The 22,562-nt window shown below is 41.7% G+C and overlaps 1 long non-coding RNA gene and 1 other non-coding gene across 2 annotated transcripts in view; both read right to left on the bottom strand.

Moving 5' to 3' along the window:
- Window positions 1-7,262: 7,262 nt before the first annotated feature.
- Window positions 7,263-7,344, bottom strand: TRNAS-UGA (transfer RNA serine (anticodon UGA)). The gene has a single exon. It is a non-coding gene; the product is annotated as a tRNA-Ser (tRNA).
- Window positions 7,345-21,054: 13,710 nt separating this feature from the next.
- Window positions 21,055-22,562, bottom strand: part of LOC138357844 (uncharacterized) — a 42,973-nt gene continuing 41,465 nt past the window's right edge. The window contains exon 3 of the long non-coding RNA XR_011225160.1: window positions 21,055-21,080. This is a non-coding gene — a long non-coding RNA (uncharacterized lncRNA). The remainder of the gene's footprint in view (window positions 21,081-22,562) is intronic.

The following is a 22,562-nucleotide window of genomic DNA, read 5'->3' as shown; positions in this document are numbered from 1 at the left end:
CTCTTTGTCATTCTCTGTGTACTTGTCCTCACCCATTCTAAGTTTAGTCACCAGTTCTTCCACTGCTGTTTTCCTCCAGATGTGACTGTGGAGTAGCTTTGGTTCAGTCTTGGCTGTATTTGCTATATAATTTTCATACTTTTTCTCTGCTTCTGTTTTTACACTAACACACTCCTTCCCGGTTGTCAAGTATCTCTCTCTGCTGTATGGTGTTCTGTTATTTCGGAAGTTCCTCCACGCCCATTTATTCAGTACTTTTGCTTCCATACATGTCTTATTAAACCACGGATTCTTCTTTCGCTTCTCGGTTTTTTCCTTTTAGGCCGGAATAAACCTGTTTACTGCCTCCTGACACTTTTGGGTGACATAGTACATTATGTCTTGTACAGATTTAATTCTGAGTTCTGTGTCCGATGGTATATCCCTTAGGAATTTTCTCATCTCATAATTTCCCTTTCGGTACACCAGCCGTTTGTTTCCTAGTTCTTTTTTGGGGGAGATATATCCTAGCTCTACCAGGTACTCAGAGATCAATACACTGTGATCACTCATTCCCATGGGGCTTCCAACTTAACTTCTCTTATATCCGACTAATTTAGGGACAATATCGGATCAAGCATGGCTAGTGCACCTTCTCCTCTCATTCTTATCGGTCCCTTGATGTGTTGACTTCGAGATTTTCTTGCTGTCACGTCCAGCAGCTTAGCTCTCCATGTGTCTGGTCCTCCATATGGGTCTCTGTTCTCCCAATCTATCTTCCCGTGGTTGAAGACTTTCATGATGAAGAGTCCAGATCCGTTCCTGCTAGCGACAGAAGCTGTTCTCTCTCTGTTATATTAATGGTGGCCATGTTATTTCTATCATATTCCTGTCTGGGTGTTCTGTCGTTTGGTGGGGAGTTATACATGACTACTACTATAAGTAGTTATAGTAGTAGTCAACACAGCACACCAAGTCAAGAGAGAGTCAACACTAGTCGACTCACAACACCTAGAACCTCATCTGATGGGGGAGAACTCCTATGGGCTTCCAGCAAGTGTGGCAGGGTAAGTGTGTCTGGATAAGTGTGGCAGTGTAAATGTAGCTGGGTAAGTGTGGCTGTGTAAGTGTGGCTGGGTATGTGTGGCAGGGTAAATGTAGCTGGGTAAGTGTGGCAGGGTAAGTGCGGCTGGGTATGTGTGGCAGGGTAAGTGTGGCAGGATGAGTGGTTGTGTAAGCGTGGCAGGGTAAGTGTTATTGTGTAAGTGTGGCTGGTAAGTGTGGCAGGGTAGGTGTGGCAGGATAAGTGTGTTTGTGTAAGTGTGGCAGGGTAAGTGCCCTATTGTAAAAAAGGCATGAGAGGGAGAAAGAGCGAGAGAGTAATAACGAAATGCCGTCTAGTAATAACTAGACAGCATGATATTGCAAGTGGGACGAGAATACACATAAGTGGAAAACCTAGTGCTCAGTGACGAAGTTGACATCTTGGGAATGAAGTTCATCTCATCAGTGACCAGGAAAAGTCGCGTGTTAGACCTAGCAAACATGGCAGCCAAGAAACTTACTGCCTTAAAGGGAATCTCATACCTTCTTGACAGAAGGGTCTGCAAAACCTTATACGAGGGTCAAGTTTGCTTTCATCTTCAGTAAGCACTGTTCTCCTGGATGGCCTGCCCCCTCATCGTTCAACAGTATTTTGGCCAAAGTGGAGAACCAAGTCTTGGCCTTTTTTGAATGGATTGGTCATTGTGAAGAGATGGTTCACCAGCTCACTTACAATAGTGCTCTTATGCCTGTGGGATCCAGTACACTTGTTAAGTGTGTGGACTTAAGTTTTGTAACCAGCAACCGAAACATCTAGTGTTTGGGCTCATGTGCGAGCCCCAGTCATCAGCAGTCCAGAAATGTTACCCTGGCCGGGGTAGCACGTCTGTGAACAGAGATATGCCGATAGCATCATCTCATTGTATGGCTTGAAGCGAGACTCGAGTTTGAGCAGGAAATAAGCTAGGCCCCAGGCGTGGATGAGCTAGTCGTCGTCATGGAAACAGCCGCCATCTTAGTAAACATCTTGAGCCGCCATGTTGGTCGGCCATCTTGGAGTTACCCTAGGGGCCTTGCTACACCGTCGCTGATTAGTTGAGAGGGGTAGGCCGCTGTATGCCTTCCTCTCATTGGTTATTTTGAGGAGGACACGGGAATCGCCAGTGCAGGCGCCATTCTGAACCCAGCTGCCACTTTGTCAAGACGCTCTCTGTACTTAATTCGGCCAAATTGAGTATAAGGCGTCGTGGTGGCTTGATTACTCAACTGCTTCATCTACGACAACGGTCGTCACAGAATCCGGCCGAAGTCGTCGCTTGAAGGGGAGAAAGACATTGTGTACAGTGGGTAGAGGAGATCTTGTGATCTGAGACTGTGGGGTAATGTGCATACGAGCAGTAACAGACTCGTAGATCCCATACCAGTGAATATTAATAATGCCTTACTAGTGCTCTGTAGCAGTCGATGGGAACGGGGAAATTCGTGTCAGTGTTTTAAGGCTTGTTTCCCATGTTTGTGTAAGACGCTATCGTTGTGCGCGTCACCTGGGTACGAACGCTTCACTTCACCGGTGGGTCGAAGGTACGAACCGAGCCGAGTTGTGAGGGGGGGGGGTTCGAGTGCGCGCCAAGTGCACGTAAAATACCACGTGAGGAACCAGCACCGCCTATTCTCCACCACTGTGAGCCAGCCACCCGTAGCGGGGTGCCTGATGTATGGGAATGGTGTGTAAGCCGGCAGTATGAATGAGTAAGTACCTATGTGTGTATTTCTGGTGATCAGTTAGTCTCTAAAAGCTTGAATTCGAAGTCAAGTGTTCCGTCACATTGTCATGCAGCACCTGCAGAGGTGAAGTGAAGTGTGGACGAGGAGATAATCACCCTTTATTGTCATCTTGTCAGTCCAGAGTGACTTACGTCTTGTGTACACAGTCGTACAGTGTGTGTGTGTGTGTGTGGGTACACACGGGAACAGAGTATACATAGATTAGCCAAGGACTGAGAGGATGTCCATGTAATATTACATAATTCCATTGTGGTAATTAAATCATTTTTGATTGTCCGTGGGACGGAGTGATATTATTTCCATGTGTAGTCTTGCAGGTGAGAAATTCCAACACTGAGCGCTCAGGTTAGTGTGTGTGTAACGTCAGTGATTCCTAGCAATGATTATTGGGGAGTGTACCACAGTGTGGTCTTAATTTCTTGTATTGTTCCCAGGGCCGTGACAAGTGTGATTTATATATATATGTATTGTGGTTGCAGTATTAACGTAATTTTGGTAGAATTTGGTGAGTGACGAGGCTGTCTGCAGAGACCGCCGTCGCTCTGTCGACCTATGTTCTAGGGATTATTGACAGCACTGGGGTCAGTTGCAACAGTAAGTGTGCGCAGTATTCTAATACTTGGAAATTAGAGTACTTGCCGTGTGTGTTATTGCAAAGGGGTTGTCATTGTTAGTGATTGTTGCTAGAGTTGAGCAATCACCGTATGTGATTGCAGTTCAGTAAAGCCATTGTGGGGCAGTGTTCTAGAGGGTTCATGTCCTGTATGTTCTTTTACTAGGTTCTGCAGTATTGTCATTGCAACCGGATTGTAACGTAAATCAGTGATTTGTTAGTGTGATTTGTCATTGTCGTGGGTGAACTCGGCTGTACACGAGTAATTGGGTACACATATATTTTCCTATTTATCTGGTAGGACATCGAAGTCCAGTATTCAGTGAGGTGATTGCGGGGAAATTAATATAACGTAACCAAGGGAACGCCCATTGCTTTAAGAGAATTTGTTCTTTGACAATTTGAGTAACGTAGAATACGTTTGGGTTAATTTACTTTCCTGCCAAGCAGCTACGGTAGTCTCAAGGAGCCTAGCCATTAGCCAGATAAGAATTAGAGTATTGTCTGTCGTAATTAACGGTCAGTGGGCCGGGTAATTGACGTGTTTCAGGAAGTCAAGGTAATTAACCTCGATCCATGTTTGATCGACTCACACGAAGGCTCCATTGTTCCATTAACGTAAAGTCGTTATTTATCTGCCCGGAAGTACCGGCACTTGATTGACTCGTGGGAGGAGTAACGTCATTTTAGAATAACGTAAACGTGGGGCTAATTACTGTTATTAGCCACCTGAATTGGTCTGAGTATGGAAGGCTTAGACCGAATTCATACCTTAATGTAAATTGCTGAGCCAGTGTGAAAGGTTGCGTATTTTAATTGTTTAATTATTGATCTTGAGGATTGTAATTAATTACTTTAAAGGTAATCACGAGTGATTACCGTTCTCTTAGCACGTTGGACATTGTAAATCAGAGTTTACCATTGCTGAGTGATTAGTAACCGATTAACGTAAATTAACGTAACCAGTAAAGAGATTAATCAGCTTTCTGGTAGGAGCAGGGATTAATGGGATTTTCTCACTGAATGCTCGACGGGTAGAGTGTTGTATAATTTCCGCGTTACTAGTGACAGTTGTAAAAGTTATCAAATTAACGTAAATGTTATTTTGTTATTAACGTAAATGTTATTGTGTTATTAACGTAAATAAATTGTTATTGATTGTTGATCGTCCATGGGACGGAGTATTAACGTAAGGATTAATTTGAGGAAGGGTTGCTGGAGTTGCCAGTGAACCCATTAGTTATTGCTGTCATTGAAAGACTACTGATTTGATTGCATTGCATCCGCCATTGCAGGTGTAGACTGCACTGAGGCGTAGAACAGTTAGGAGGTTACTGGAGACGTGTTTCAGAACCTACTGTGTCATTTGTTGTAATTGTGATTATCGATCTGTTAGTTTTTGTTTCGTGTTGATTCCTCTGTGTTCACGCTTATGTTCGAGTTAGTTCATTATGCAGTCCGAGGGGCTGGTGTCTAGCTGTCATTGATAGTGTCACAGGAAGGATTTAGAGTAACGTCATTGATATTTCTTTTGTTTTGTTGTAGTAGTTAGTACTTTATTGAATAAACTAAGTTGTTATGTTTAACACTGTCTTTTCGCTACACCCCCACACATTATTATTGTTATGCAAGTGGTCTGACACACTCGACTAATAAAATTGAGACTGATTCTGAGTTTTGGACCAAATATACGTCACCACACAATAATAAATTATTGTTGTGAGAGCCCAGGACTTACTCGTTAGATTCGCTTCGGCAAATGGCGAAGGTCAGCGACCTAAGCGGGGGGATTTCAATTTTCATTGGGGTCTCGGCGTTTGCTCGCGCCTAGTCAATTGTTCATATATGGTCCCAAAGTGAGGAATGAGCTGCTTACTACACTGGTGCGTTAGCTAAGGAAGTCCTTCCTCAGGCGACCTAATTGAATATCACGACAGGAATAAAGGTTAAAGAATAAAGAAAGTTCTTAGAAATTTTCCGAGCTCAATTCCTTATACCAACTTCATTTATTCCAACTCATCTTAGTCAATCTCTCCCAGTCATCGTATCAGAATCTTCAACATTGCAGAGATGTCGGAGGACTTACTGTTCAGTACAAGGCAAATGTTCTCTAGGTTCCCCATTTGTCCCAACATCGTGGACTTCCACAAGTTAGCAAATACAATGCAAGGGGCTCAGCAATCTACAGTCATATGTTGGCTGTGCCTGTCTCAAGCACTCACTCCGTCAGCGATCATTCCTTCCTAGACTGACTCGCATTTAGAATAAGTAAGCTCAACATGTAGATATACGTGAAATCAAAACAGCTGACCAGATGAAGTCTTCAGCACACAGTTAACTTATGATTCATTTTGTTCCCTTCTTGATTGTCACTTAGCATTAAATTTAAAGTTTTCAAACTAAACAATAAAAAAAAACACCAACAAATTATTTCTAAGAACAAAATTATTTCTAAGACAGGGGAAAGGAACGGTGTGGAAGTACTCCCATATCCTTCACGTGGTCAGGCAGGACCACGGGTGGCTGGCCCGGTGTTACGACACAGGCCACAGGGTGTCGGAAGGTACCACCAGTGCTCTAAGCTGGGCACGGTGGAACGAGACAGAAGATGCAGCTAGTAGCCCTACACAGATAGCGTTGGTACCACGCCCTCAGCACGGCGCGATACGGAACTGCACAGTGCGGTACGGAACTGCACTGCGTGGTACGGAACTATACGACACGGCTTGGAAAAAGCTATGACACGGCTAGGAAAAAGTTATGAGTCCCCACTGTTTCACATGTAATTCCCCGGAATTACGAATTCTAGGTTCCCTTCACAACACTGGAAACCTTCCCGAGTTCGTCTCTCACATGTACCTTCTGACTAAGGCACAATTGACGATGGATGTCACTACCACACGCAGATAACAGCCACCACAGTCCACTTTCTCTGGGAAGCGTTCAACGATCACGGGAAGGTGACGATCCCAATAAAGTTCACTCCATTGTATTTCGACGATAACCCTCTTCCACGATACCGGATTCTTACTCTAACGGTTCTGGGACGATGGTACGACTATCGAGAGTGACTTTTGTGTCGATGCAGGCGGTATTTCCGTTGCTTGGCTTAACATGGAAACGACACAGCCTCTTCGAGCAATTGACACCGTAAGAATGAATTTCCCGCCAAGCGAGGACTCCCATCTAAGCCGGCACCCCTCAGCTCCTCTGCACCAATCACAGACATGCATCTTCAGAGGCCTGGTGCGTCGACGAATCACAGCCCTCCTAATATGACGCAATCCTCATGGCACGAGGGGGCTGGTGGTGGCGGGGATCGGCCTACGACCATTAACCCCCCAATCCCCCCTCTCCTCTTGAAATTGTACAAAAATTTACCTGAAATAAACGTCTTGCTATATCTTTCTCTACAGACTCGCTACAGCGACCACAATGCCTCTGTTGAAAAGCTCTTGTCAGGGGCTGTCCGTAGACACCCAGCATGACTGTGTGGGAGTTGTATTTCTTAAACTTGTGCTCCTGTATTCACCTAGTTGTATTCACCTAGTTATGTTTGCAGGGGTTGAGCTTTGCTCTTTCGGCCCGCCTCTCAACTGTCAGTCAAATGTTTACTAACTACTTTTTTTTCCCCATACCACACACACACACACACCCCAGGAAGCAGTCTGTGACAGCTGACTAACTCTCAGGTACCTATTTACTGCTAGGTAACAGGGCCATTCAGGGTGAAAGAAACTTTGCCCATTTGTTTCTGCCTGGTGCAGGAATCGAACCCGCGCCACAGAATTTCGAGTCCTGCGCGCTATCTACCAGGCTACCAGGCCCCCAAAATCAACATCACTACGGACAAGATTCGAACCTGTGCGGGCAGAGCCCAAAGGATTTCAAGTCCATCTCCTTAACCACTCGGACACCGCAGCTCTGTAGACACCCTCCTGTGCACACATACTCCTGTGCACACATTACAGTAGACAAGGGAGCGGGAAAATCCATCTCCTGACATCTGGTTCAGAAGTTCAGGAGAAGAGTGAATCCCTCTCTCTTGGTTCAGGAGAAAGAGACTCGTCCCTCCTGGTGTGTCCACTGCTGCGGTTAATGCTGAGATACGTGAGGTTGACATAGGTCTGGAGGTTGGGCAGAGTAAGCGTTTGGGTAGGTTACCTTGAGATGGTTTCGGGGCTGAGCACCCTCGTATTGTGGATATTGTGTATTGTCTATGGGATTGTTCCCGGAAGCCGGTAAAGGTTGTACTACGTCGGTAGATAATAAACAGGGAACTTACAAACATTCCATGGGGAACTGTTCTAAGTAATACAAGTCCTACAGAAGGAATAGAAAAACTGACTTCAGAAGCGTATCAAGTCTGTCTGAAACATGTTCCTTTGAGGAAAGCCAGAAAGAGATCTAACGTAGAAAGAGAACGCAGACGACACTATAAACGCAGGAAAAAAACAACGGAACTGCTTATGCAGACACGAATTTCCCGTCAAAGAAGGAATAATTTAAATAGGGAGATTGAAGAAATCGAGCGGAAATTGAAACACTCATATGAAACTGAAGAAAGGCAGTTAGAACAGAAAGCAATTCAGGAAATAAAGAAAAATCCAAAATATTTCTTCTCATATGAGAAATCAAAAGCAAAAACCACTGCCAGTATTGGACCTATTCGTACAAGTGAAGGTTCATACACGGAGGATGACAAAGAAATTAGTGAAATCCTAAAAAAGCAGTATGAGGACATGTTTAGCACTCCAATAAACAACATGAAGGTGGAAGATCCAGACAATTTCTTTATGCGGGATATTCAAACCCCTGTAAATATAACTGATATAAACACGTGCGCATTAAATTTTGAAAAAGAAATTGAAAACATGCCCATGCACTCGGCCCCAGGTCCAGACTCATGGAATTCAATATTTATAAAGAAATGCAAAGTGCCGGTAGCACAAGCACTCAGTATAGTGTGGAGGAAGAGCTTGGACACGGGGGGAGATACCAGATGCACTTAAAGTAGCAGACATAGCCCCTCTACACAAGGGAGGGAGCAAAGCATTGGCAAAATATTATAGACCAGTTGCACTAACATCGCACATCATAAAGGTATTTGAGAGAGTGATTAAGAGTTAGGTCACCAATTTCATGGAGACCAATGACCTTCACAACCCAGGCCAACATGGATTTCGAGCGGGAAGATCGTGCCTCTCACAGCTACTTGAGCACTACGACAAAGTCACTGAGGCATTAGAAGAAAAACAGAATGCTGATGTGATATACACGGACTTCGCAAAAGCTTGCGATGAATGTGACCATGGCGTGATAGCACACAAAATGAAGTCAATGGGAATAACCGGTAAAGTAGGACGCTGGATACTCAGTTTTCTGTCAAACAGGACTCAGCGAGTAACGGTCAACCATATAAAATCTAGTCCAAGTGCAGTGAAAAGCTCTGTACCTCAGGGTACAATCCTTGCACCGCTGCTTTTCCTTATTCTCATATCAGATATAGACAAAAATACAAGTCACAGCTTCGTATCATCCTTTGCAGATGACACAAAAATCAGTATGAAAATTACCTCGGCTGAGGACATTGAAAAACTTCAAGCTGATATTAATAAAGTTTTCGACTGGGCATCAGAAAATAACATGATGTTTAACAGTGATAAATTCCAGGTACTCAGGTACGGTAAAAATGAGGACCTTAAATATAATACAGAGTACAAAACACAATCAAATGTACCCATAGTAGGAAAACAGCATGTAAAGGATTTGGGAATAATAATGTCTGACGACCTAACGTTTAAGGAGCATAACCAAGCAAATATTGCGACAGCCAGGAAAATGATAGGATGGATTACGAGAACTTTCAAATCCAGGGATCCCATCACAATATTGTACTCTTCAAGTCACTTGTGTTGTCCCGTCTTGAGTACTGCTCAGTACTCACTTCCCCCTTCAGAGCAGGAGAGATTGCTGAAATAGAGGGAATACAGAGAACATATACGGCACGCATAGACGCAATAAAGCACCTAAATTATTGGGATCGTCTCAAAGCCCTCCAAATGTACTCACTAGAAAGAAGACGAGAGAGATATCAAATAATATACACCTGGAAGATACTGGAGGGCCAAGTACCAAATCTACACAGTAAAATAACAACGTACTGGAGTGAACGATATGGAAGAAAATGTAGAATAGAACCAGTGAAGAGCAGAGGTGCCATAGGCACAATCAGAGAACACTGTATAAACATCAGAGGTTCGCGGTTGTTCAACGTCCTCCCAGCAAGCATAAGAAATATTGCCGGAACAACCGTGGAAATTTTCAAGAGGAAACTAGATTTATTCCTCGAAGGAGTGCCGGACCAACCGGGCTGTGGTGGGTATGTGGGCCTGCGAGCCGCTCCAAGCAACAGCCTGGTGGACCAAACTCTCACAAGTCAGTATTCTCGGGGAGTAGAAGAACTCCCAGAACCCCATCAACCAGGTGTCGTTATTCATGGTTTTGTGGTGATGGAGAGGTTGATATGGATGGAAAGCAGATTTAACGTCTGGTTTGGAGATTGTGCGAAGTGGGGTAAAGGGCGGAGATGGTGGTGTTGTTAAAGGTGGTGGTTTAAGAGTCAGCTGCCTGGTTGTTTGAATTATGGTGGCGTAGTTTCGGTGTTCCACATCGAATGTATACTGTCAGTGTGACGTTCGGAATCAAGTTCTCTTGAGTGTGTTCCTTGGCCCCTCCTTCTTGATGCTCTATTGGCTTAGGAAAACGTTGTTAGTGATTTGGAACGTTAACGATAGTTGGAACAATCCTTTCAACTGGCCTTTCAGGTGTAACGCCGTGTGAAGAGAGTAGTGTTGTTTGAGAGTCGACCTAGTTCTGGGATGATTTTTGTTGTTGGTGTTGAACTTTCTCTAAAGCAGATACAACCTACTGAAAATAAGGTCTCCATGTTTGGATATGTTACGGACCCGAGTCCAGCGTCCGAGCACGGAGCAGTGACGACCACGCCATCTGTGGGTCAGCTCCCGAAACCCCCTCCAAACGGACGACGACACCTGGTGAGGACGACGTGTACTGGCCACAAGGGCCAGTTTCCAGTCCTGTTCGGCTCACAACACAGCCACCGCTGACCTCTGGTGAGGTGGTGCTCAGACAACAACGCCATCTATGGAGTGGATATGTCGGGCGTTTGTGTCTGAGCCTGTAAGTGAGGTGTTTTTGTGTGTACCTGTTATTGATGACGTGTCTACTTACAGAGTCGACCTGGGACTGCTGTAAGGGAAGTTGAGTCAGTCTAACCAAGGCAGCCGTCCCCATACCTTGTGCTTTGCTGCAGCAGCTGTGAGTCGCCTCCCGGAGGAACACTGTGGTGTTACCCTGCCAGTGAAGTGGCAGTAGAAGGATTGTCGTACCCGGGACCGACTGCTGGAGACGATTGACCACTGGGGTATTGAGGACAGGAGAGTGATTTGTGGTATCACACGAGGCTCCTGACTAGGGCGCTACCCTAGTATCGCTCGTGGAGTGGCCTGACCAGCGTTGCTGATCCGGAACCTGCCAGCTGTTCTGCTGGACTTGTGGTTGACAGCCTCCACGGCGGTGCCCCAGTGGAACTGTGTCTTGGCTGGCCTGTGTCTGGGGTAGACTCAGCTTGATCGAAGGATTCGTCAAGAGACCACGAAAGCACCGAGGACTCGGCACCGAGAGGATCCCGCGTCTTCAGGAGAAGACAACCATGTATATACTTCCCTTGTGTAGTGTTAATACGCCTCCCCCTGTGTAACTTTTATATATTACTTATTGGTGAAGGTAATTATAATCTTAAGTTTTTGCCTTTCTTTCCCTTCCCTCTTTTATTTTACTTGTGTCACGGATCTCATCCCTTGAAAGCCACTACTGGCTTGGGGCAGGATACAACTTCCTCTAACGACATCAGAGTACGAACCCAGTTGCGACCCGAGAGGGCCGTAACAGGATACAATAGTGGAAATGAGCACCAGAGATTATAACAGTTACATAACTACATTCTTTTTCTTTATGTCAAAGATTTCTTTGACTCTTCCTGGGGTTTGGTTGGCTTTTTTTTTTTTTACCCACTTGTTGTGCAACTTTTAGTGGTTAGCGGATTCTGACTCCAAGGTCCTTATCTTAATAAATCTGCTGCAAGGTGCTGTTAATGATCTAGTAGATTTTGGGGGTGCATTTTTATGCCAAATACAAAGCCTTGTACTATTTCATATTAAAAAGCATTTTCCAGTCTTCCCACCATTTGTGAAGTTCTCTTAGATATCTTTGTGAGATCTCAGTATCATTTTCAATTCCTACTTTGCAGAAATCCAACCCATAATCCTCTGTATATAGTATTTTTTGTATCTATGTGGGCCATCGTATATATATACTGTATTGACATATTGGACAATTAGATAAAAAGAATTTGGTACAAATTCACTTTATAGAGTCAAGAAAAATATAGCTGAAATACAAACCAAAATATTTCTAGGCATAGTACATCATATATATATATATATATATATATATATATATATATATATATATATATATATATATATATATATATATATATATATATAATATATATATATATATATATATATATATATATATATATATATATATATATATATATATATATATATATATATATATATATATATATATATATATATATATATATATAATGTAATTTATTAGGCCTCATACAGTGTGTATTAGGCCTAGGTTGGTTAGGTTAGGCTAAGTTTTGTTAGCAACATATATAAAAACCTTTTCCGATTTGCCCAAATTTAATAGCACCAATCTTTACTTTCTAATTGTGCAGTACGTCACAATATGTACAATGATCCTCGTCGTTTCTCTGAGTACTATCTAAACAGGAGGATCGGCTGCATAAATCTTAAGAGACATCTACTATCATGATAAAGTTGGTTGTAATATTCTCGTGTATGTGACTGATATATATGACAAAAAGGGTTTGCCCCAATAGCCTTGTGGCGCCCCACTCACTACATATCTCCAGTCAGATTCATTTCCATTTAACTCAGAGGGAGGGATAGATAGAAGGAAATATGAATTGATAGATAGGTAGGTGGAAACATAGGTGAATTGATGGATGGTTAGATAGATGTATATTTATATATATTGATGGAAGGCTAGATGGATAGATAGATAAATGGGTGGATTGATAGACACATGAACAGATGGGCAGATATGTTGATAGTCAGATGGACTGGTATATGGATAGGTAGATAGATGGGATACAGACCCATGCAACACCGGGTATCCTTAATGTATAGAAAATATTAAAAATATATAAATATGTTCAGACGATGAGTCATAATAACGTGGCTGAAGATGTTATGACCAAACCACACATTAGAAAACAAAGAAACGTCGACCTTTCGGTCCGCCTGGACCATTTATGAAGTGTTGTGATCAGCTTGATAATGGTCCTAGACGGGCCGAAACGCAGTTGTTTCGTCGTTTTCTGGTGCGTGTGGTTTGGTCATAATAGGCCTAGTATTGCTTACTTAGGCCTAGCAGCTCCTCGAGATCACACTGGCTTGGGGAGTATCAGGCAAACACTTAAGTGCTTAAATCAGATATTTTTTTTTACTAAATTATATATATATTAATATTTTTCTACCAGAATATCAATGAATAAAAGGTTGAAGAAAACAAACAGAATCTTTAATTTTGCTTGTTAATTCAGCCATTGTCGGTCAACAACTGGCTGGTATTTAATATATGGATCTTGGGTAAGACACGATCAGAAGAGGACGAGGGTCATGATAACTATATATATGCAGAAATTCAATATATATAGGTTAAGAGGATAGACAAGTATAGTTACTTATAAACCTGTTAATAGTTACTAATCTCCCAGTTTAAGTTAAAAAGAAATCTAGAAATCTTCAAGCAAAGATGTTATGATCTAAGCTGAGGTAAAACCTAAAGTGACAATATAACACTATGAAAATGTAAAGCCTAATTATAATAAAAGTATAATGCAAGTGATTATACCACTAGGAAAATGTCAATCTTTCTCATTATACAAGTATAATGCAAGTGCCAGTACAACTTGGAAAATGTCAAACTTAATCTTTAATACAAAATTAAAGGTTTGGATACACGAACTAAAAATTTCACTAATTCCTAAAAGGTTATTTTATGGTGGTGTGCTGTCCTGCCTTTATTGTGGGCTGTCTTTCACTTATTGTGGGCTGTCTTTCATTTATTGTGGGCTGTTCTGTATTTATTGTACGTTTTCTGCATTTATTTAATGTTGTTCTTTTTTTGTCTTTTGCCTTATTCTTTAATTATTGTGTGTTTGCTATTTTTCTGGTCTTTTGCAGTATTCTTCGTTTATTATTTGTTGTTCTGCATTTACTATATATCTTTTCCATTTATTGTGCGATTTTCTGCATGCCTTGTGTGTTGTTTTGCATATCTTGATACGTTCATGTCAGTTGTGCCATCTTGAGGTTGATAGTTGCTGGGAGACAACTGTGGAGTCAAGGTGTCAACTCGTCCAAGTGAGCTGGAGCATCTTAGGGTGTGTTCCCCGGACAGGTTCCAAGCACTCGTGATAGATGAAAATATTCTAGACGTGTGTAATGCTTGTTTTATTAAGGAATGTTACACAGCGCCTCCACTGGCTGAAATAATTTTATTGATAATATAAAAACGCTTTTACAACTTGCTCCTATTGCGTGTCATTCTGGCCGTCCTGAAGCATGCTCTTCTGCTCCTCCTGCAGCGTGCTCTTTGTTCCTTCTGACCTTAGCTCCTGCACTCCTTGCCACAGCCAGCAACAAGACAACACTTGCAGCCCCAGTTATTCCTCTGACACTCCTGGTCAGAATGACACGTGTCGACGTACCGAATGCAGTACCTTCCGTACGAGAGGTGTGGGAACCGACCTGTGAGATTTATATTTATTTAATTTATATGAATTTATATTTACGTTAATTTGTATACTTCGATAGCAATTTGTATGATAATGAGTGGACTGTATTTCTGCAATAATCTCACAAATCGATCCTCTACACATTAGGGGGGTTTATATTATTGAATTTATATATATGCAGCCAATCAAACTACAGTATTAGACTACATACATTGAAGAGGTTCCTTATCTTATTTGTACAGCAGGCCTTAGTCCAACAGGTATAACCAGGATGTAGACACCACATTTTCCCTCTTTGATGTAGCTTCCATCACCCTGGTAACTGATGAACAAAGCATGCTTCCTCGTCTTGACCTGTCAAAAGGGCGCTAGCTATGAAGCCAGAATCCTTATATATGACAAGCTATATCAGAGAAAACACTGTACATGGAACAATGAAGACCTGGCTTAATTACCTTTAGTATGAGGCTATCTCGTGCTCTAACCGTTTCACCCTATATCCACTGACATTAATGGCCATAAATGAAAGATAAATGGGTTTCGGAAGAACACTTAACTTGAATTTGTTGACAGCGTGTTGAAGATGGTACACCTTTGGTTTCCATAACACTACGTCCAAGTAAAATTAACAGGAGCCGTATTTGCTCCCGTGAGCCTCTGGTCTAATATAAACAATGGCTGGCCACTCCCTCACCCTGACGCCTGGCCTACATTGTCTAGATGTCAATAAGTGATAGAAGGGTCACATTTACTCTACTTTAATTCTGATAATTAAGTTAATTTATATGAGATGTTTTTATGATGGTAAAGTCCAAAGACTAATGTATTTAAGAATAATTCCCACCATAATAGGTGGTGGTTTATAATAGTATGTGGTAATGATATTCCGTTTTCTATAGACGGTAATTCCACTACAAGTTACGTTTTCTATGGGTTAACTTGTTTATACAATACAGCAACTATTATCTGTCTGTATGATTATTAAATGGTGTCGGATTTTATGACATAATTCCCCAGGGGCTGCTCACGGGTCGAAGTCCTAATTAGAACAGACGAACACTGATACTCCTCCTTCGAATTATTAGAGTAATTTGATGTTAGTAGTTAGTAATCACACATTTGTGCGTCTGTTCGTACAGGACGGATGTCCCGTACTAGAGTTGCAGGGGTTAGAAGTCTAATGCGATTTCATTTCCCTGTCAACTCTTGAAAGGCTAATATTCAAGCCTAAATACATATTATTTAACCCAGAAGACTGGATGTGATCAAGTACTACAGTCAAGTATGATTCAGGGACTGCAGTGAGATCAGTGACATTAGATATAACTTGAAGTTTGTTCAGGTAACTGGTCACTGATATATAAACACTGAGGCCCATGGAATACATCTTGATTAAATAATAAATGTATCAAATCAGTCATCAGATTTATTGGGGTTTAATTTAGTTCATTGATTCAGAAGATTGAATAGCTCATCATTAAAGTAAAGTATGGTTCTGAGACTGCAGTGGGTTCAGTGACATTGGTCGCAGTGACTTGTAGCTGTTTAAGCTACTGTTCACTGATTTGCCACTGAGGCCTCATGAACTCATCTTCAGCTTTAAATGATGATACTAACATCAACCTCTGTTGGTATAGTCAGCTGTAATCTCCTTAGTATAATGCTACTGGAGAAATATAATCAGCTGACAAATTTAGATTTCTACTAGTATTGTTTATCTGCAGGCATAGGTCTCCTCAGGCTTGATACTGGGCCTGAGAGTAATTTACCTCCTGCAGAGTTTAACATGGTTATGCCCTGATATTTAGTAGGGCTACCGATGAATCGATGGCAATAGTCTGTCCCAACAAGGAGACCGAAGTCGGTGAGGTGATCAGACTTAATATTATCTGCCAATTTTATTCCTCTATTTCTCAGGAATTTGGCTGTTGCTCTCAGACCTTGAACTTGTAGGTCTACTGGTATTTTGTCCACCACAATGGCTTGTACTCTACAGACGTACCTGCCTAAACGTAATGATGGTTGTACCACCTGGTAGACTTGAGGTCCTGCATCTGTTACAAACCCTGAGATATTGAATGACATCTGGGCTACAGGCCTTAATTGTAGTTCATCTGCCAACTTTTTAGTGACATATGTTCTCTGGGACCCTTGGTCAAACAACCCACGGGTATGGACCTAGGCCCTCTTATTCTGGATGGTAATTTGGGCAGTAGGCAAAGTCGTATTACCTTTAGACTTCGCCGATTGGACACTCTTTGTTGGTTGCACCTTGCAGTACTGTACTGTGGTGGGAATGCTATCTTCCACCTTGGGTCTTGACTACGTTAATTTCGTATATTTGCACAGTGCTGCATGGTGCCTACCTCTTCTAAACCTGTTGCAGGTGTTGAATTGGGTATCACAATAGTCTATGTTGTGTGACTTGAGACACCTTGAACATCTCCCTAATTCCTGGAGTCGCTCCATACGAGTGTCTGGTTGGATAATTAGCACAACAGTATGTTGAATGTTTCTTTTTGTAGAACATACATGTCCCCCAGCCTACTGCACGCTTAGAAGTTACCGGTTTGGGTGAACTAGTAACAGTAGGCTTGGAGGATTTTGCTGCATTGTCAGATTTTCTGCAACTTGATGTTTGAGTAATTGGCTGATGTTTATTTGGGGTAGTTGTTTTACCCTTTAATTGACTATTTTCTATTACTGAAGGCTTGCATGAGGCTTTAACTTTCTCATTTGCACGTCGTTTGTTTATGATGGAATGTAAACCTTCAGTGATGTCCTGTACTGTCAGGATGGTGTTATGTTGATGTGCATATAATTCATCTAGTATATCGCTGGACAATTTTCGTTGAAGGACTACTTTGGTCATCCATTCACTAGTAGTTATATCAACCTTAAGATTGAATGTTCTGTTACGAACCCGGATCCAGCGTCCTAGCCTGGAGCAGTGACAAACACGCCATCTGTGGGTCAACTCCCGAAACCCCCGCCAAACGAACGACGACACCTAGTGAGGACAGCGTGTACTGGCCTCGAGGACCAGTTTCCAGTCTGGTTCAGCGCTCAACACCGCCGCTCCTGACCTCTGGTGAGGTGGTGCTCCGACGACAGCGCCATCTATGGAGTGGATATGTCGGGCGTTTGTATCTGAGCCTGTGAGTGTGGTGTATTAGTGTCCCGGTTATTAATGACGTGTCTGCTTACAGAGCCGACCTGGGACCACTGTGTTGAAGGTGGAGTCAGTCTACCCGAGGCAGCCAGTCTCCATACAGTGAAGTTTGCTGCAGCTTTTGTGACGTCGTCCCCCCGGAAGAACACTGTGGTGTGTTAGCCTGCCATTGGAGTGGCAGTTAAAGGATTTACCCGGGACCGACGGTTGGAGACGATAATCCACTGGGGTATTGAGGACAGGAGGGTGATTGGTGATATCACACGAGACTCCTGTCTAGGGCGTACCCCTTTTATCGTTCGTGGAGTGGCCGTACCAGCCTTGGTGGCTCAGTACCTGCCAGCAGACCTGCTGGACGTGTGGTTGACGGCCTCCACGACGGTGCCCCCAGTGGACCTGTGTTGTGGCTGACCTGTGGCCAGGGTAGACTCGGCGTTCTCAGAGGACACGTCTTGAGGCCACGAAGAAAGCACCGCGGACTCAGCACCTAGCTTCAAGGATCCATAGTCTCCAGCAGAAGACTACAGTGTTGATCCCCTTTGTAAAGTGTTAATACCCCTCCCCCTTGTGTACGTTTTACTTTTATATATTTAAATGGTGAAGGTTATATTATATTATATTAAGTTCTTACCTTTCTTTCCCTACTCCCTTTAAGTTACTTGCGTCACGGATCGCATCCCTTGATAGCCTCTACTGGCTTGGGGCCGGATATATATCTTCCTCTAACTACATCAGAGTAAGAACCCCGTTGCGTCCCGAGAGGGCCGTAACATGTTCTTAGTAGTGACGCAAACTCCATGCTGAAGGATTGTAATGAGTCAGCAGTCTGATCAGGTTGAGGTAAGTCCAGCAATTGTAGTACTAGATGTATGACAGTTTTCTCATTGCCAGCATTATTCCTAGGATGCTGGACTGGGAAATTAGTGCTGTCGCTATTTTCATTTACATTTTCTACTACTGGTTCAGCTTCACCTCTAGCTTGGAGGCATGTTAACTTAGTAGCCTCAGGTATTGGGGTTTCAGAATCATCAGAGACTGTGGATAAATTGTCTGAGAACTGCTTAATTTCTGGTGGTATAATATTGGGTGAAGCTGTAGTGGGTGAAGCTTTACTGGGTGAAGCTTTATCCTTGTTGATTAAAGGATCTTATCTGGCTTGACATTTATTCTCAAAAAGATCCAGATCATCCATAACATTATCTACTTTATTTGATGTACTGGCTAATTGTTCTGATTCAATTATCCTGTGTAAATGTTCCAACCTGCCTTGAGTTTCTTCTTTATATTGTGCTAGGTCAGACAGGAATGGTTCCACATCTTCAACTACTACGTCGTGGACCTGATTTTGGTAAGATTTCCTATTTGCTTTCAATATATGCAATTGGGTTTGAATCTGTAACAGTGGTATTTTCAACCGACGATAATTAATTACAGGCTCATATATCAACTGTTCATATTGGTCGAGATCTCTTGTCAGTTGGCGTTTACTTGCTATTAAAGCACGCTTTGCTTTCTGTGGATTAGTCATGGTAACTTGTTAATTGGGCACCACTGGCTCATAAATTGTGAGCAAGTACTGATGGTAGCCTAGGGTAAAATTCTGCACTCACTAGGCAATAATCCTACCTCTACAAGAGGTTAGCACTTAAAATTAATACACATTATATATATATATATACAATCATACACACTAATGATTTGAGTGATAAACCAGTGTCACTGGAAGTACCTTTAGGTTAGCTCTTCTATATCACCCTAGGATGGTAGAGACACTAATTAATCACTCAAAGGTGTAATGATCATAAGTAAATTATTATATATACACAACTCAACTCGAGTTGATAAAAATTACACCCAAAATAGGGTCTGGACCATTCATTAATGGTGTTAGGTTGTTGAATATAGTACAACTGACTATGGTAATAATGGGACTAAGATGAACAATAATAGTTCAACTAGTCAATTTTAATATCCTACCCTGTTGTGGGTTGGCAATTAGTAAATATTATACTGTGAACACTAGTGCAATATATATTAAATAATTCTCTATTTTGGAGAAATAATATACACAATTATTGATAATAGCCTCTTAATTAGCTCTATAAAACTTCTAATATTATCAAGAAGTATTAAATATTATTAGTGACCTCGCGAAATAACTCCACAAAATTCGTGGATAATCTCTCGCGAAATTTAACACCACGAAATCAGTGAACAATCTCGCGACACAGCCACTAATTTGGCTGGCTTCTATATTAGCGCTGTCATTTCACAGAATAACACGCCATCAAATATCTGTGGGTGTGCATGAAACCGCTGACGCGGCTGATCTAAACTGAGCGGGGCTTGTGAACTTGTACGAGGCCACGCTGCCGTCTTTGACTGCTGGCTTTGTTTAAATCACACTGCACTAGTTTATTTAATGAATCCACTGGTTAACTGGTTCATCCGGTACTAAGATGACCAAATGTGGGTTCATAGGACCAATAATCTGTCATCCGGTTCGAAGATGACCAAATAATGTGGGAACAGACCTGTGAGATTTATATTTATTTAATTTATATGAATTTATATTTACGTTAATTTGTATACTTTGATAGCAATTTGTATGATAATGAGTGGACTGTATTTCTGCAATAATCTCATAATCTCACAAATCGATCCTCTACACATTAGGGGGGTTTATATTATTGAATTTATATATATGCAGCCAATCAAACTACAGTATTAGACTACATACATTGAAGAGGTTCTTTATCTTATTTGTACAGCAGGCCTTAGTCCACCAGGTATAACAAGGATGTAGACACCACATTTTCCCTCTTTGAGGTAGCTTCCATCACCCTGGTAACTGATGCACAAAGCATGCTTCCTCGTCTTGACCTGTCAAAAGGGCGCTAGCTATGAAGCCAGAATCCTTATATATATGACAAGCTATATCAGAGAAAACACTGTACATGGAACAATGAAGACCTGGCTTAATTACCTTTAGTATGAGGCTATCTCGTGCTCTAACCGGTACACCCTATATCCACTGACATTAATGGCCATAAATGAAAGATAAATGGGTTTCGGAAGAACACTTAACTTGAATTTGTTGACAGCGTGTTGAAGATGGTACACCTTTGGTTTCCATTACACTACGTCCAAGTAAAATTAACAGGAGCCGTATTTGCTCCTGTGAGCCTCTGGTCTAATATAAACAATGGCTGGCCACTCCCTCACCCTGACGCCTGGCCTACATTGTCTAGATGTCAATAAGTGATAGAAGGGTCACATTTACTCAACTTTAATTCTGATAATTAAGTTAATTTATATGAGATGTTTTTATGATGGCAAAGTCCAAAGACTAATGTATTTAAGAATAATTCCCACCATAATAGGTGGTGGTTTATAATAGTATGTGGTAATGATATTCCGTTTTCTATAGACGGTAATTCCACTACAAGTTACGTTTTCTATGGGTTAACTTGTTTATACAATACAGCAACTATTATCTGTCTGTATGATTATTAAATGGTGTCGGATTTTCCGACAAGAGGGGATCCGGACAGCCTCTCCTGTAGGAAGTTTGTGTTATAAGATGGAAATGCAAGAAAAGGGGTTATGGAAAAACTGATAATTAGGACACATTAAATTAATACTTACTCGAGCGAAGAAGTGAAATGCATGCAATTTGTTTTTTCTCAAGCTTTGCTATCTTCTGTATACAACATTCACTGCTGGATAATTTGGCAACGAAATCAAGTTATTATAAGGGCGTGTGATCGTTGAATTCTTTCACGTTTAGGTTAGACATACATATGAATGTATTTTGGTGGATATAAATATTATATTCCTGGAAAGGACCAATTAGGAGTTACTTCACTTGGACTATTTATTGCGGTAGATTTTATACCCCCTCCCGAAGTTGATAGGCCTTAAGCCCAAAATTAAACTTGCTGGTTCATTAGGTAACTATTGTGATTAATAATCCATCAGCGGTTGATTGGCCATCAGCACAGCACCAAACTTGCTGCGTCATCAGGAAGCTATTGTTGTGGCCTTTTGGGATTATGTGGTTAAACACTCAAAAATTTATATTACCTTCAGTGGACTGTATAATGGGTTTCATATGTGCTCCACTCAACTCCACAGGGTTGTAATTTATTTGTGTATCTTGAGGTTATCTTGAGATGATTTCGGGGCTTTAGTGTCCCCGCGGCCCGGTCCTCGACCAGGCCTCCACCCCCAGGAAGCAGCCCGTGACAGCTGACTAACACCCAGGTACCTATTTTACTGCTAGGTAACAGGGCATTCAGGGTGGAAGAAACTTTGCCCATTTGTTTCTGCCTCGTGCGGGAATCGAACCCGTGCCACAGAATTACGAGTCCTGCGCGCTATCCACCAGGCTACGAGGCCCCTGTAATATATAATTAATTTAGAATTAGTCCATTCAGTACAGAATTATTTAGTTGAACTTAAACTTATATATTTTGTCAGCTCAGATGACCGAAGATAACTCAAATTTTTTAATTTTCCAAGGATCAGCATTTTGCCATTGACTCTACATCCTGTATGTATGATTGTCATTGAATTGACTAAATAATATTTGTGAATTAATAATTAATTATGGTCTTTTTTATCAAAATTATTAAATGAATAATTAAAACGAGACTATCTGCGCCACAGGAGTGACGCCCCAGGGTGGTGAAGCGAGTCACCCACGATGGTTATTTGTTTTTTGTTCTTTTTATTGTTAAAACAAAGTAAACAGCCTACATACAACCATATAAAACAGTAAAGCATATAATAACAAGGAACATAGAATGACAACAACACAAAACAAGTAACACAGAGCAACATAACATAAAATAGAAAACAAAGAACAAAAAATACATAGGAAAGTACATTAAATACACACAAAAACATCTAGTCAAAACAGCACAAGCAGTGAACTATAAAGCACAAAAAAACATGTGAACAACAGAAAAGAAGCATAAAACAGAAAAACAAATAATCGTACAACAGGAAACAAAAAAAGGACATAGGACTACATGGTA

The sequence above is a fragment of the Procambarus clarkii genome, chromosome 80 (genome assembly GCF_040958095.1).
Source record: "Procambarus clarkii isolate CNS0578487 chromosome 80, FALCON_Pclarkii_2.0, whole genome shotgun sequence".
NCBI lineage: Eukaryota > Metazoa > Arthropoda > Malacostraca > Decapoda > Cambaridae > Procambarus > Procambarus clarkii.
The sequence above is the reverse complement of the archived record's forward strand: the minus strand, read 5'-3'. Positions and strand labels throughout refer to the sequence as shown.